Source organism: Salvelinus sp. IW2-2015, linkage group LG23, assembly GCF_002910315.2.
Source record: "Salvelinus sp. IW2-2015 linkage group LG23, ASM291031v2, whole genome shotgun sequence".
Lineage (NCBI taxonomy): Eukaryota > Metazoa > Chordata > Actinopteri > Salmoniformes > Salmonidae > Salvelinus > Salvelinus sp. IW2-2015.
This window is the reverse complement of record NC_036863.1, coordinates 4,807,631-4,825,058: the sequence shown is the minus strand read 5'-3', so window position 1 is coordinate 4,825,058 and position 17,428 is coordinate 4,807,631.

Here is a 17,428-nt window from a genome sequence, read left to right as displayed (position 1 = left end):
TGCCAAATTTGTGCTGTTCTGTGAAGGGAGGTAGTACACAGCGTGGTAAATGAGATCCTTCAAGTTTCTTGGGCAATTTTCTCAAACCATGGAATAGCCTTCATTTCTCAGAACAAGAATAGACTGAGCGAGTTTTCAGAAGAAAGTTTCTTTGTTTCTGGCGCATTTTGTAGCCTGTAAATCCAAACTCGCAAATGCTGATGCGTCCAGATACTCAACCAGTCTAAGGAAGGCCAGATTTATTGCTTCTTTAATCAGGACAACAAGTTTCACGCTGTGCTAACATAATTGCAAAAGTTTTTTGGTGGGTTTGTATAATTTGATTTACACAACATGCCTACCACTTTGAAGATGCAAAATATTTTTTCCTGTTAAACAAACAAGACAAAAGAACAAAAACTTGGAAGCTCCATAACTATTCACCCCCCCCAAAGTCAATACTTTGTAGAGCCACCTTTTGCAGCAATTACAGGCTGCAGTCTCTTGGGGTATGTCTCTATAAGCTTGGCACATCTAGCCACTCTTGATTTTGTTCCATTCTTCAAGGCAAAACTGTTCCAGCTCCTTCAAGTTGGATGGGGTTTCCCGTGGTGGTAAACAATCTTGAAGTCATACCACAGATTCTCAATTGGATTAGCTGTATGCTTAGGGTCATTGTCTTGCTGGAAGGTCTCAAATCCAGTCTCAAATCTCTGGAAGACTGAAACAGGTTTCCCTCATCCATCACATTCCTTCAATTCTGACCAGTTTCCCACAGTCCCCTGCTGAATGAAAACATCCCACAGGATGGTGGTCGCGGGGTGATGAGAGGTGTTTTGGTTTGCGCCAGACATAAGCATTTTCCTTGATGGCCAAAAAGCTAACATTTTAGTCTCATCAGACCAGAGTACCTTCTTCCATATGTTTGGGGAGTCTCCCACATGCCTTTGGCAAACACCAACAGTGTTTTCTTTTTTTTTTCTTTAAGCAATGGCTTTTTTTCTGGCCACTCTTGCGTATGCCTGGTCTGTGGAGTGTACGCCTTAAAGTGTTCCTATGGACAATACTCCAATCTCCGCTGTGGAGCTTTGCAGCTCCTTCAGGGTTATCTTGGTCTCTTTTGTTGCCTCTCTGATTATGGCCTCCTTTGCCTGGTCCGTGAGTTTTGGTGGGCTGCCCTCTCTTGGCAGATTTGTTGTGGTGCCATATTCTTTCCATTTTTTAAATAATGGTGCTTCTGTGGATTGTTCAAAGTTTCAGATATTTTTTTATAACCCATCCCTGATCGTACTTGTCCACAACTTTGTCCCTGACCTGTTTGAGGCTCCTTGGTCTTCATGGTGCCGCTTGCTTGGTGGTGCCCTTGCTTAGTGGTGTTTGCTGACTCTGGGGGCTTTTCAGAACAGGTGTAATATATACTGCCGTTTCCAGCTACAATAGTCATTTACAACATTAGCAATGTCTACAGTTGATACTGCTCTTCCATGCTGAATGACTTGCTGAATGACTTGGATGATCCATGTGAAAAAAAAAAGAAAAATGCTGACAACAGCATCTACAGTACATCTGTTTATATGCAACCATCTCAAACGTATGTTATTCCATCTTGTTTTTGGGGAATTTCAGAATTTTCCCAGTTGAATATTTCATGAAAAATRTGTCCTCAAAAAGAGCAGGATGGAAAGGTGGGCCACGGAGAGGGCATCAGCTGCTGCTTATTATGGACAGACACTGGGGAGAGGCACAWTCTACAGCTTTTGGGCTTGCTGTTTGGATGCCAAACATGCACATTTTAATTATTATATAATTAGCCGTGATAAACTTTGAATGTGATTTCATAGTGGCTTGGTCTTGTGTATATTTATATCTTGGCGCCATGGCGMCAGCTGATTGACAAGTACACTACCCGTCCAAATGCCTGACGTMCACGTCTCATCATGTACAGATTCAAACTACAGGCCAGATTCCGTCACAGCACCGATAGCTAGGTTTATGCAATATTGTTGTTTACACGACTACAGTGCATAGACATCTTATTCTAAAAACGAGAAGCATCTACCTGTGCTAAAAGAAAATGTTTGTCAATATTATGTGACATGGAGGGGGTTGTTGAAGGAAAGGTGTTGAACAGGCATCATCAGAGTCAGTTCACACGTCGAAAATAACTGTCACAACGTATGGCAAATACATGTGACATCTCTATTCTAGCACAAGTTTACAGTTCTTTTGTAATTTAAAAAGTTATGAGCTTTGGTTTTACCTTCAAACTTTCTGAAGCTAACTCCCTGGAAGTAAATAAAATACCACAGTGTTTAATTTTCTTCAGACCTGAAGTTAACCTCATGCATATGATATGCTGCTTATTACTATGCTCCCCTGCTGGGCTGGCCCCAGGTATTAAGAATGTTTTAATCCATAATCTACAAGTTCATATAGTCCCTGTGCCGGTTACAGTTCTAGTGAATACGAGCCAGGTGGGAATATCCCTGCACTGTTTCTATCTTCCTTCCTGTGAGCAAAAGCACTTTAGTGTCGTCTGTCTTATTGTTGTTTATGACTAATGAAATAAGACTCTCCAAACCTGCTCTGTGCCCCAAATCATTTCATGCTCAGCGTAGGGCGACTATTAAAGATAATCAAAGTCTGATAAGGCAGCATTACCAACCGTTTCACAGTTTGGGTTCCAGATGAACTATGGCAATGAGCTTTGGCAGGATTGATGGGGCGTGAGGCCAGGAGTGACAGAGCGCTCAACACCTCTGTAGCGCCCGCCCACGCCCGGGCTCCACGGCAAGGGGGAAATCAAATCTGCAGCGCGGTGAGACGGCAAAGGCCTGCGCTTATTGCCCGCGCACCCAGGGGTCGAGAGTAAACCTAGTTAMTGGCACCACGATGATGTCAGACAGGCTGGCCTTGTTTACCTACTGTATGTTCTAATCTATGCTGTCTGGATCCTCTAAGCAGCCATATCACACTGGCTATGTATTTCTACACACATCACATTTCGTAACGCTTCTCCTGAGGTTACAAGGATGTACAGTAGTTGATGCAATTGACTAGCATACCAACAAAAGGTTATAAGACTTCATATAGGCCCAACTGAGGCTATGTGACCTCAGCATGTTGTTAGCATGTATTTTCTTTGGCATTCAACAGCCAGAGTAAAGGGTAAAGATTATTCTAGAGACTATGCGCTCCAGGACAAATCCACTGTCATATCACTATTCTGATGTACAAGCATAATGTGCTGTATCTTCCATTTCCAAGCTTGGTGAWGATATACTGTATCTGCTCAGACCTTACCAATACATGTCTAATTGAGGAGTATAATCAGCTAGTACAGTGATTCTCAAACCTGGTSCTGGRGACCCAAAGGGGGACACGTTGTAGTTTTTGCACTAGCACTACACAGCTGATTCAAATGATCAACTCATCATCAATCTTTGATGATTTGAATGTGTGTAATGCTAGGGCAAAAACTGAAATGTGTCCCCCTTTGGGTCCCCAGGACCAGGATTGAGAACCACTGAGCTAGTAGTTTGAAAAGCCTTGTTACTTCGCTAAAACCACAACTGATAGGTGAAATTCATGAAAGTTGTAAACAACTTCATCATCCYAAAACTTCAAACAATTTACCACTTCAAGTGTCAAAACCTGCATGAAATGGGAGTGCAGATGTTTATTTTATTCAATGTGAAAAAGAGATGAAAGCTGTGTGATCCCGTTCTTTGATCACATATCTGAAAGTGTGACAGCAAGTGTCTTGCGTTAGTTTTGGACTGATAGACACGCATTAAAGGCTATAACTCACAACCTAACACATAGCAGAGAAATAGTCCTTGATTAGCTAAGCCAATAACGTGAACTATACATGAAGTCAGTTAACAGTGTACTAAATGAAACAAAWATATGTCCTTAACAACCTTGGCCAAGTTTAAAGAGGTATTTGAGGTGAATTCATTTCCCCCAATGTSTTCACAATGCATATCCCCTTCAAGTTATCCTACAATATCAATATTGAAATAGTTCTAAGCATAAATTAAGCATAGTTGTTAGTACGTTTCTAGCTTGGGAGGAGTGTGTCTGTGTTTTATTCTAGTCAAAGGAAAAGGGTCGATATCATGATGTTCAGCCTCCAGGTTCACATTACAAAARAAACACCCTGTTGACAGGGTGGTTTTCGACTACTGTCACCTTAAGTCGAGGAGAAACATGACTCTAAAGCCTAAAGGGGTTCCCTCTCTGATCATAACCCCCTCCCCCCACCTCCTCCAACGTAATTCCTGCCAGCTGCCCCTCACTATCTGTCAGCAGCAGGAGTGACAGACAGCACTGACAGGTCCAGGCCTGATGATGGTGGTGCTTTCTGGTCTACAGACAACATGCTCACACCCAGTTCAATACAGGATCATGCTGCCTCTGAACAACACTGGGTCTTGGCATGGCATTTCTTATTACAAGCCCTTAAACTGCAGAGACAGAGAAAAGCACCGAAAGACATAATATATCCCCACCCACTGTCCACTTGAGTATGATCCACTACTTTGAAAATGCACGTCCACAGTATTGGTCGGTGTAGCTATTGTCCTTGCTGCTACCTCGTACCATGTGAAGCCGTGGGCCCTGGGCTCTTTCACTCCAGCATGAACTGGATCTTTCCTGAGGTTAGGGTCCGTGGTTGGGTGTTGCATGTCTCCTCCAATGCCCGTCCGCCGCCCCGAGGCCCCCTGAGTCAACCAGCTGTGACAGCTGAGTCACTTCTACAGGGTTCAGACACTCTCCCAGGTATGTGTGTGTGTGTGTGTGTGTGTGTGTGTGTGTGTGTTGTTTGTGTGTGTGTTGCGTGCGTGCGTGCGTGCGTGCGTGTGTGTGTGACGCATGCATAAATGAGTGGGTCAAACGTGTATATTTTGTAGTGTTTGTGATGCTTGTGAATGTCTTCTTTTAACCTTGTCTAAATAACCAGGGTCTACATGTTGTTATGAACCCAAGCCATATTCCAGAAGTAGCCAAGATTTTCTAAGATCTTTGACAGGCCAGTAGCATACCACACTGTATCCCGCTGCTGGATTGCCTCTGAAGATTGCCTCTGGGTTGGTCCCTGGTTGGGAGACCAGATGCTGCTGGAAGTGGTGTTGAAGGGCCAGTMGGAGGCACTCTTTTCTCAGGTCAAAAAAAAYATCCCAATGCCCCAGGGCAGTGACTGGGGTCATTGCCCTATGTAGTGTGCCGTCTTTCCGATGGGACGTTAAACGGGTGTCTTGGCTCTCTGTGGTCACAAAAGATCCTATGGCACTTATCGTAAGAGTATAGGTATTAAGCCTGGTGTCCTGGCTTAACAGTCAGGCCCTCATAGCATCATGGCCACCTAATTATCCCCCAGCTTCCAAYTGGCTCATTCATCCCTCTCCTYTTCCCTGTAACTATCCCCCAGGTTGTTGATGTAAATGACAATGTGTTCTCAGTCAACTAACCTGATAAAATAAGGGTTAAATAAAAAMTAGAATGTGATCTAAGAGMAGAAACATAGGGATGCAGATGTTATTGTCAGTGTGAATGGGTTGTGTCCRTCTGTCCCAGAGGAATGGAAGTGACTGCAGCTGTTATAGAGACAACTCTATATTTATCAGGTACTGAAATATCATTCCATGTGACCATGTGCCCATGTAGCTGTACATCTACAGTAACTAAGTAGTTAAACAACATTACTTTATTATGAGTTGCAATACAGGATCAACACCTTAATCTAATGGAATCTCATCACTCAATGATTAATGCCTAAATAATGACCAAAACGTCACCAGTCGACTGGTGTACAGGAACTGAGAATAAACAGCATAAGCCCCCACTCTGATATGACACACTGACACTCATTCAAGCTATTCCTATGAACATGTGACTTTGCTGATAACTACTTTATTGAGGGAATATGTACTTGCTACAATTGTGATATGTTGTTGTCTCACCGAGCTATCTTAAGATGAATGCACTTCATTTGGTTCACCATGCAGGATCAGTCTGTCAAGGGGAATGGAAGTGACTGGGCCGTCAGGCAGTGTCTCGTACAACAGGCAGGGGGKGAATGACCTGCCTGTCCTCCATCCTTCCCTCCCTGACTCTGACTGTTACAATGACTTTGGAAAGTATTCAGACATCTTGGCTTTTTCYACATTTTGTTACGTTACAGCCTTATTCTAAAATGTATTAAATGAAAAAGAATCCTCATSAATCYACACACAACACCCCATAGTGACAAAGCAAAAACAGTTTTTTGAATTGTTTGCAAATATATTACAAATAAAAAAACAGATATACCTTATTTWCATAAGTATTCAGCCCCTTTGTTATGAGACTCGAAATTGAGCTCAAGTGCATCCTGTTTCCATTGATCATCCTTGAGATATTTCTACAACTYGATTGGAGTCCAAATGTGGTCAATTCAATTGATTGGACATTATTTGGAAAGACACACACCTGTCTACATAAGGCCCCACAGTTGACAGTGCATGTCACAGCAAAAACCAAGCCATGAGGTTGAAGGAATTGTCGTAGAGCTCCGAGACAGGATTGTGTCGAGGGACAGATCTGGGGAAGGGTACCTTAAACATTTCTGCAGCATTGAAGGTCTTCAGGGAGGAGACCAATAACCCAATGGTCACTCTGACATAGCTCTAGAGTTCCTCTGTGGAGATGGGAGAACTTTCCAGAAGGACAACCATCTCTGCAGCACTCCACCAATCAGCCAGACGGAAACCACTCCTCAGTAAAAGGCACATGACAGCCCGCATGGAGTTCGCCAAAAGGCACCTAAAGACTCTCAGACCATGAGAAACAAGATTCTCTGGTCTGATRACACCAAGATTGAACCCTTTGGCCTGAATGCCAAGTGTCACGTACGGMGGAAACCTGGCACCATCCCTACAGTGAAGCATGGTGGCTGCAGCATCATGCTGTGGGAATGTTTTTCAGCRGCAGGGACTGGGAGACTAGTCAGGATCRAGGTAAAGATGAACGGAGCCAAGTACAGAGAAATATTTGATGAAAACCTGCTCCAGAGTGCACAGGACCTCAGACTGGGGCAAAGGTTCACCTTCCAACAGGACAACAACCCAAACCACAAATCCAAGACAACGCAGGAGTGGCTTCGGGACATGTCTCTGAGTGTCCTTGAGTGGCCCAGCCAGAGCCCGGACTTGAACATCTCTGGAGCAATCTGAAAATAGCTGTGCTGCAATGCTTCCCATCCAACCTGACAGAGCTTGAGAGGATCTGCAGAGAAGAATGGGAGAAACTCCCCAAATACAGGTGTTCCAAGCTTGTAGCGTCATACCCAAGAAGACTTGAGGCTGTAATCGCTGCCAACGGTGCTTCAACAAAGTACTGATTAAAGGTTCTGAATACTTATGTAAATATGATATTTCAGTTTTACATTTTTWATAAATTAGTAAAATGTTCTAATAATCTGTTTTTCTTTGTCATTATGGGGTATTGTGTGTAGTTTGATGAGGAAAATAAACAATTTTAKAAATTTTAGAATAAGACTGTAACGTAACAAAATGTGKAAAAAGTCAAGGGGTCTGAATGCTTTCCGAATGCACTGTATATAATAAGCCTTTCTCTCCAATCAAGGGCAGATTACAGGACGGCTATTTCCTGAAAGATGCAAATAAACTCAGTGTGCTCYTGAGTGTGCCGTGCATCACTCTTTGTCTGGGCTGTGTGCGTGTGTGTTGGTTCTTCTATCCTTATGGGGACCTAAAATCCCCAAAAGTCCCCACAAGGATAGTAAAACAAGGAAAATTCTCCCTCATGGGGACAAAGGCTATTTAAAGCTTAGAGGTTACGTTTAAGGTCAGGGTTAAAAAATAGAGTTAAAATTAGGATAAGGGGTTAGTGGTTAGGTTTAGGATTATGGGTTAAGGTTAAAGTTATGGTAATGATTAGGGTTAGGGTAAATGTTAGGGTTAAGGTAAGTGTTAAGTTTAGGAGTTAGGGAAAATAGGATTTTGAATGGAAATACATTTTTGRTCCTCACGAGGATAGAAGAACATAACGTGTGGGTGTGTGCATGTGTGTGTGTGCGTACATGCATCCATGCATCTGTGTGTAGAGTGTTGCTATATTTTTGGTGAGGAATGAGAATGAGGAGATAGATCCTGTCCTCTCTCAGGTCCCATTTGACTTGAAGCTATTGTCATAAACACAGTTGATGGTTATCATACGTTGTCATAACTACTTACATGAGGCCATAAATGTCAATGGCAATCACTTGTGCACAACATTTAACTTTTTAAAAATCTACATTTTTGTAATTTAGCAGATGCTCTTATCCAGAACGACTTACAATTAGTGCATTCATCTTAAGATAGCTACAGTAGGTGAGACAACAACACATCACAATCGTAGCAAGGACATATTCCCTCAATAAAGTAATTATCAGAAAAATCACACGTTCCTTGGAATAGCTTGAGTGAGTGTCAGTGTGTCATATCAGAGCGGGGACTAATGCTGTTATTCTCACGTCACTCTACATGTCAACAGTTCCTGTACACCAGTCGGCTGGTGACGTTTTGGACATTATTTAGGTATTAATCATTGACTGATGAGATTCCATTAGATAAAGATGATGTCCTGTATTGCAACTCATAAGTTCCTCATAAGGACCATGAAATAAACTCAAGATGTATAACTGGTTAATTACTGTAGATATATGGATACATGGTCACATGGTCACATTGATGAATTGATCTATGCAGAGTAGAGAGATAAAAAACATTTCAGCTGCTGAAATATGACTTAAAAACAGCCGCAGGCATGATGATGAGTTTATTGCACTTTTTGTTTGTTTTCAGAGTGAAATGGAGTGCATTGACGTCACAGGGGCAAGATTAAGCAGTAACCGTTGACCAACCCTGACCTTTCAGCACAGATGTTGCTTTCACATAACATGTCTGTCTCCTTTGGACCAATAGGCACCGCAGCTGCTCTACATTCTATGACATCATCATGAAATGCCTGTATGTAGAATCCCAGGAGGCTGTACTGTAGAGTTCTGTCAGAACGCACAACAACAGGTCTGTCTGTTGCTTGGTGAGCTACATGTGGCCATGAGAAAACCCATTTTGCATAATTTGTTAGCTGTGTTCCAGCCATTGGAGATGGTTTGTATGATGTTGTTTTGGATCCGTGAGCGTAGCTATGAACCACAGAAAGTAGGCCTAGAAAAGAAGACATTTATCAAAGCAGTGACATGCTAGAGGCAAATAAACAAATAAAGCAAATGCACCAACTGAAAGGAAGTAAGGATGAAAGTAAGGGATTATTTTTACAAACTCAGTAATAATTCTGTCGCTACTCTCTCTTGAACAAGACAACTTTCGTTTAGAAATCTTTCGCCACACAGAGAAATGTCAAGTTTATTTTCATCTTTGTAACCTTGTTATTATGTTTGAGATTTCATCTTGTCTGCGAGCATGTCTGAGGTGAAGGAGCATTAAGGCCAGTCAGTGTATGTGATCTTATTTGGGAGCTGTGAGAGAAGCTCTGCAATGACACCACTATGATGTGAAGATTATTGGAGCTTCACAGTACACTTCTCGGTTTCTCCAATGAGCCTCGGCAAGGCAGACACTGTGCCCTGGCCCCTTGGGGACTGACTGACTGACAGAGCGGGAGTCAGGAGCACATTTTAATCCAACCTGCATTGTCTTCCCCTATCGTCTGGTCCACCTAACCTTTCTCTGTGAGTCTAAAAGGAATGGATTTTCTGGGATTATGTTTTATTCAGTCTGCAAGGTGGTTTCAACAAGGTTCTCTCTCAGACTTGTACGGGAAAAAAGTACAGTGGTTCAAAAAGAGAATAGATGTACTTATTTAGCTTAGTTGACTGCCAAGAAGTTTGACGGCTTGTGCTTTACCAGTAGGTGTTGGTTGCTTCATTTGGAAATGTCATTTGGGTTGACAAACACTACAAATAAAAACAAAAAAATTTCAACCTTAAGCAGAATTGTTTTTTACAGAGCACCCAAACGCGACAGACCAACACAATTAGCACAACACCTCTTTTTAAAAGCAACTCTCGCAAAGTTACACGTCATTCATTTCAATCTCCCCTTGTCATTGTTTAAGTGACCTAACGTTGTAGGTGTTAAAAAAAAATGCCTGAAACTAAATGGCTCACATTCTCGTCATGATGTGAGAGAAAAAACTGTCGTGGAGGATCTCTTCTGAACTGTGATTTTTGCCGATGGAGCTGAGGGTGTTAAGCCTCACTTACTCTCCTCTATTGCTCCAATCACTGCCTTGGTGTTAGAGCTATGGTTTGTTTCGCAAGACAAATCCCAGCCTTCTCAAATGGTAGGTAGAGTGAGTGTGATTGATGTCAGGGAAAGCCAGACGTGATTAAGCGACTATGGGAGCCTTTTATCCCCTCGCTCTACGCAAACTTTACTCTGCTTCACATTCACTTACACAAAGGGATGGAGACGAATACTACAAGTATTTTCCCGTTAGGTTTGTGTGTAAGTGACTGTGAAGGTCTCTCCGTACGGTGAATAATAAGAGGACTCTGTCTAATTGATTAGAGAATGCCCCGTCTCTGCTGTTCAACCATTCAGATAGCTATTTAACCTAGGCTGTTTTCAATGTGGTGTCTAAGGCATCTGCCACGTCTGCAATACAAATTAATAAATGACGTCAATCCTATATTTCAAATATACCTTTTATTCATGTTAATAACGTATAACTTAAAAAATAAAAAAAATGATGCTATTGACCATGACAACGTGGTTGTTATGACAGAGATGTTTACAAAAGGTTTTCTGCCTAAACTGCTGGAACTGATAAAATGTCTCAAGTTGGTCTTAAATCTCGTGAACTCCAAGGATCGCTCATTTATTCTCCTGTCACATACTGTATCTTCCTCAGTGGCATTTCATTTAACTCTCGGTGGAATGCCAAGGAACACCCTTCAAAAAAGATTCCTTCCTGACAGAGATGTTTTTGTTGTTGAAAATCCAACAACCCATCAAATGTTGTGGTGTCACGGTTTCACACCAGCTGTTGTTGGAGATGTGTTGTAAGGGTAAGGTGTATTCAACTTAAGCCCTGGCGACCCTGTGACACTGCCGGACTAATCCTGTCTGTGGTTGCCTATCTAAATACCAATACCCTTCCTAGGGATCCAGACCTGCTCGTGTTCCTGCACTATGTGCTGCTGGGGTAGCGGTGTTATTCTAAATTATGCTGGTGTCGAGCCCAGGGGCAAGATGGGTTTTCAAAAGAATGATAATTAGCCAAGGTCAAAAGCTTTTTGGATGATCTGTCAGGACGTGTGGTGATCTTAATATGGGAAAGAACAAAACAAAACATCTTATTGGCTTGTTCATGGATTCTTTCAGTGGTGATGTCATGTTGAATAATAACTTACTTGCAAAAACTTCAGTGAGTCATCCATCACAAGGGAGTTGGGAGAATAATTTGAATTAGCTCTGCAAAAAAAGTCACGCATGTCTGTTATTGGGATGGTTACCACATTGAGAGTAAAATGTGGTTCAGTTTAGTCACTGGACTATGTGTTAGATCCTGTAACAAGGCTCCACTTCTCAAAAACAATGGGATTTATTGTTGACATCAGCATTATTATTGTTGCTTGCAGAAATATTTCCAATTCCAAAGTCAACGGGTGAACTTCTAACTTTCTTTCGTTCTGTACTTGTATGTCGATGTTCCATTAGGGGCTTTTAACTTCTCAGAGCAACTCTTTAATCTTGCTGTAGGACCTTGGGAGGGTGTTAGTGAGGGGAGAGGGGAGGGGAGACATCTGAGGGAGATCTGAGGAGAATGGCCCTGGGACTGATGGCGCACCTGGCTTGGACTGCTGCCAGATAACAGCGAGACTGTAGCTAGCTTCAGAAGGAGTGAAGGGCGGCCTACTCTGCCTGCTCCACCCTGCAGATGGTTATCTCCGTTGGGTGAGAGGCGGGGGAAAGATCAATTCCATCCTGGAGATCAAAGTTGGGGCCGTTAACGATGTGAGCTGCGGGCCACTGCGGCTGCTGACCGAGCTAAAAGTTTTACTTGGGGAAGATGGAGGGCCTTATTTACACATCCTTTGCTAGGGGCAGACGTGTTAGCAAACAGTACATCAATGAAGGGTCCAACGGTGCAGTCAGCTATGGCATCTCAATATCACAAGAAATTGACTCTTCGCATTGGCAAAGTACAACAGACACTGATAATGTGGTCGAGTTTTCAAGTTGAGGTTCAGAGCAGCTGTTTGCAGAGCCCAATAACTTATACAACGACACAACAATTCAGGCATATGTAGAGGACAATTACACTCAACTAAATATAATATCACATGACACATTCTATTGAAATGTCCTTTATGATGGCGTCATAATACACCCTCTGTCTTTTACATTCAGGCTGCTTGGTCTGTTATGATGGCGTCATAATACACCCTCTGTCATTTACATTCAGGCTGCTTGGTCTGTTATGATGGCGTCATAATACACCCTCTGTCTTTTACATTCAGGCTGCTTGGTCTGTTTTGATCCCTGTCAAGATTATACCTTTCCTACATGTTTTCATCGGCAGTTTTATGATGTATACTGAAGAGTAAGGTGTTTAATTATGTCTACACCATCCACTGCAGACTATTTCTGGATATAGGAACACAGATATGAAGATGAGCAGATCGGGCCATACGGAGGATGAGAGAGAGATCTTATTTCTCTTCTGCCTCACTAGTAAAAAACAACACGCTTTTGTCCCACATAGCACAACCATTCTTACGATTATCACTTCATGAACAGATGGAGGAGCATGAAGAGAAACCTGCATAGAGCAGTAAGAAAAATGTATCTCATTCACAGTAACAATTGGTCCTTACATTAATACCAATGCCTGAATGTTCCCGCTTCCTCAAACACACAGTCCACAATACAATGCAATCCTTCCCCATCATGAGTGCACTGCTTCAAATCACCCAATTTTGTCCAGTGATTTTTTGCAGTGGGATGACTCCCATTGTAAGAAGGCTTTCGTATAAGATAAAGACACCTGTCCCTACCTGCTGCGTGTCTCGACAGTTAAGGCCTCTACTCCTCCTAATGGCAATTGTCAGGGATTTAAAAAGGCCTCCAACAGGGACAAAATCATGTACCGGCAATTCTGCTGCCTGCCAGGCCGGAAGCTGCTTCCACACTTCCTCAGCAGCTGTGAACGTGTTCAGTTAGATCATCCCATGGTTCATAGGGCTCTGACTTTGGGTCGGTGGGCATAGGTAACCATTCACTGGAAATATTTAAAATCAGGAGAGCATTACCCAAAACATTTACTTCAGTTTTCTTTCAAGGTCACGCTGTTCAGTACCGTAAGGTGTAGGCATCTTTAGAACAGGAAAAAAAATCATTTTTTTTTACCTTAGACCCATGGAGCTTTGCCAATATATAGAGTGTTCCTTCATGTAGTGTTAGTGGGAAAGGGTTTGTATTATTTTCATAGCCGCGGGAAATATGGGTGCTGGAAGAGCAATTTTCCGTTGCATTTTTTATATATTTTTTTATATAAATGATCATGGGATTGGGGTAGGGGACAGAAACAAACATAGGATATTTATATATGAGCCCCATTCTGCATGGAGAGCTCTGTTTTGTAAGCGGTGACCTCATGATGTGCTCTTATCTATTCAGATGTGGGGATTTGGAGTTGGACACAGGTCATGCTGTACGATAGTCAGTTTAGTGTGAGATAAGTACAGTCTCTCTCTCAAACACCCCCATTTGTATTATACAGTACGAAGAAATGTGCACTCTGTTTACAACAGTCTATTCCTAGACGGTGGAGTTTAAAGTTTGGGGAAGCTTACAATTTATCCTGCCATTTCTACCGATCTGCGTGCCAATGATGATTTTCATATGCACATTTTCATGGAACAGTTTCATTTCAATAATAACATTTTAGTTTCTCCAAATGATTGTCATGTGGTTAATAATACAAATCTGAATTAAGATAATAAAAATATCAACATTTTTATTCCACTAATGCGAGAGCACCAGCCTCTGCCATATGGACACATTGATTCACTGTGAGTCATTGGCGGCTAAAGAAATGAAACTAAGAGATATGTCGCAGTAGGCCTATATTGTCAACTAAGTAAAAATACATAAAGCCGACAAATAAAAACAGAAAATATCCTGATGAAAATGGAGATTCTTTTAATCACATTCATCCCGCTACCCTGCCTGTCTGCCTCCCTTTCAAGCTGATATCCTTATTGAATTGCAACATCGTATCAAATCAATCAACTGGGTCTGGCCCAATGACTGCATACAGTGCATTCAGAAAGTACCCCTTGACTTTTTCCAAATTTTGTTACGATACAGCCTTCTTCTAAAATTGATTAAAATGGTAGAGTGGCCAGACGGAAGCAACTCCTTAGTAAAAGGAATATGACAGCCCTCTTGGAGTTTGCCAAAAGGCCCCTAAAGACTCTCAGACCATGAGAAACAAGACTCTCTTAGGGGTACACATCCAACAGGACACCAAGATTGAACTCTTTGGCCTGAATGCCAAGTGTCACATCTGGCAGAAACCTGGCACCATCCCTGCAGTGAAGCATGGTGGTGGCAGCATCATGCTGTGGGGATGTTTTTCAGCGGCAAGGACCAGGAGACTGGTCAGGATCAAGGCAAAGATGAACGAAGCAAGGTACAGAGAGATCCTTGATGAAAACCTGCTCCAGAGGGCTCGGGACCTCAGACTGGGGCTAAGGTTCACCTTCCAACATGACAACAACCCTAAGCACACAGCCAAGACAACGCAGGAATGGCTTCGGGACAAGTCTCTGAATGTCCTTGAGTGGCCCAGCCAGAGCCCGGACTTGAACCCAATCAAACATCTGGAGAGACTTGAAAATAGGTGTGCAGCAATGTTGCACGTCCAACCTGACAGAGCTTGAGAGGAACTTCAGAGAAGAATGGGAGAAACTCCCCAAATACAGGTGTGCCAAGCATGTAGCGTCATGTCCAAGAAGACTTGGCTGTATTTGCTGCCAAAGGTGCTTCAAAGTACAAAGTACATGCTCTCTGGTGAAGTTTTTTTGTGTACTTTTTACCAATTTTTTCCTCCCCAATTGGTAGTTACAGTCTTGTCCCATTGCTGCAACTCCCCTGTGGACTCGGGAGAGGCAAAGGTCGGGGGCCATGTGTCCTCTGAAATGCGACCCCACCAAGCCGCACTGCTTCTTGACACACTGCTCGCTTAACCCAGAAGCCAGCCGCACCAATGTGTCGGAGGAAACACCGTACAGCTGGCGACCGAAGCCAGCATCCATGCGCGTGGTTGCCACAAGGAGTCGCTAGAGAGTGATGGGACAAGGACATCCCAGCTGGCCAAACTCTTCCCTAACCCGGATGACGCTGGGCCAATTGTGCGCCACCTCATGGGTCTCCCAGTTGCGGCCGGTGCGACACAGATCTGTAATGACGTTTCTAGCACTGATCAGTGCCTTAGACCGCTGCGCCACTCGGGATGCCTCTTGTGAAGTATTTAAAATGATTTCATTTATTTATGTATAGACAGGAGTAATTATATAATTTTGGCACATGTATTTACATTCTATTTGGCTGCAGTGACTCCTGTTACCCAATCKTATTCTATGYTTAGGCTACTCATCACATTAGGAATTAGATTTTGTTAGCTTACAAATATTTTATTATAAAAAAGTATTTTCCTCAAAAAATGTGTAATCGAAATGGGGTGAGGATTGAATGCTTTTTCATATAACACAAATGTCCATTGATAAAAAAAAAAATACTGTACAAACATTGAATAATTAACTACATACAAGGAGAGAACACATCAGGGGACGTATTCGGTGGCAACAAAGGAGGTAGTATCAAATAGTGCATTGGCCTATAGAGCAGTGGTTCGCAACTCTGGTCCTCCAGTTTCCCCAACAGTACACATTTATATTGTGGCCCCAGACAAGCACACCTGATTCTACACACCTGATTCTAAGTTAAATTAGGTGTGTTTGACTGGGGCTTGAACAAAAATGTGTACTGTTAGGGGTACTGGAGGACCTGAGTTGGGAACCACTGCTATAGGGCAATCTGTTCGTAGTGGGGGCTGAAAAATCAGGCAACATGGTCACACCAAAGGGGAGAACCAGGGGTGAATTCATGGTAAACACATGGCTCATATGCCATTTAAAACTACACCTTTTCACCCTCTGTAAACTAGGTTTACGTTCTGTCAATGGATTACTTCAGTAGCACAGACATACATAGCAGTCCCCGGCAGTCCAAGTGTGCGTGTGGATTTGGATGTGTGCAGACACAAAAATCCACCATGATCCTAGGAAAGTAAAATGCAATTAATGGATAGTCTAGATAATTGCAATTAAAGTCAATTTAAGTAAAAGTGAGTGCATGGATATGTAGAATTATCTTGACTAGCCCCCCTTTGTGATAACATAATTGGCTTTCGTCGCTAGGCCTCAATTAGGAGCCACTTGGTTTGGCACAGACACAGGCAGGGGTAGAACAGATAAATACATGACTGACTCTTACTCGTGGCTTCAATCATTCACACTGATTTTTATGTAACTAATTTCTTTATACAATATTGCCTTGATTTACATTTAAAAAGTTGCTGCCATTAGTGAAGGGAATCATTACTTGCTTTAACACCCCCATTTCACATACATCAGAATGGATGGCTGTCTCACCTCAAATCTGAGCATTGCGTACAGTTAAAGGGGATTTTCTCATGCTTGTTATCATCCTATCCGGCTCAAAGGACCATTGGAGGAGTTGAAATATGCAGGTGCACTGGTCAGGTTAAAAGAGTGACAGGTGAACAGGATTAACACTAGAACCATTGGGCCTCGAGTGACCCAGTCAAGTCATTCTGACTGCAACATTCTAACAGTGTAATTCATACATTTCATATATGCTATAGCAAAAATAATCATTTGGTTGATAAATAGATAAATAGTGAGTGGGCACAAATTCATAAATGGCATTACAATGAATATAAGTGTCAATGTGACAGCAGTCAAAATGGTCAATTATTGTCAGCTCGTGCTTTTGTGCATCTTCACACAATAGCATCAGTTGGATGTAATTTAGCTGTTATCCCTTGTCCTAACAGTTGGCACAAATCTTTGAAACTTTCACTTGCTTGACACACTCTGACATACCTTTGTTTGGTTGTAGTGCATACTAGTCTCCGGTTTGCTCTTTATTGTGTCCGTTGTCTTGTCATTCTTCAGCACCATTGTGGAATACATCCACTGCATTGGTGCCTTATTTTGCGCAGAGGGAGGGAGCTCCCGTATGAGATCAATATCATGCCAAATGTATTCGCAAATGTAAATCACTTTGCACAAATGTAAATCGCTGTCCCCAAATGTAAATTCCTATCCACAAACAAACAC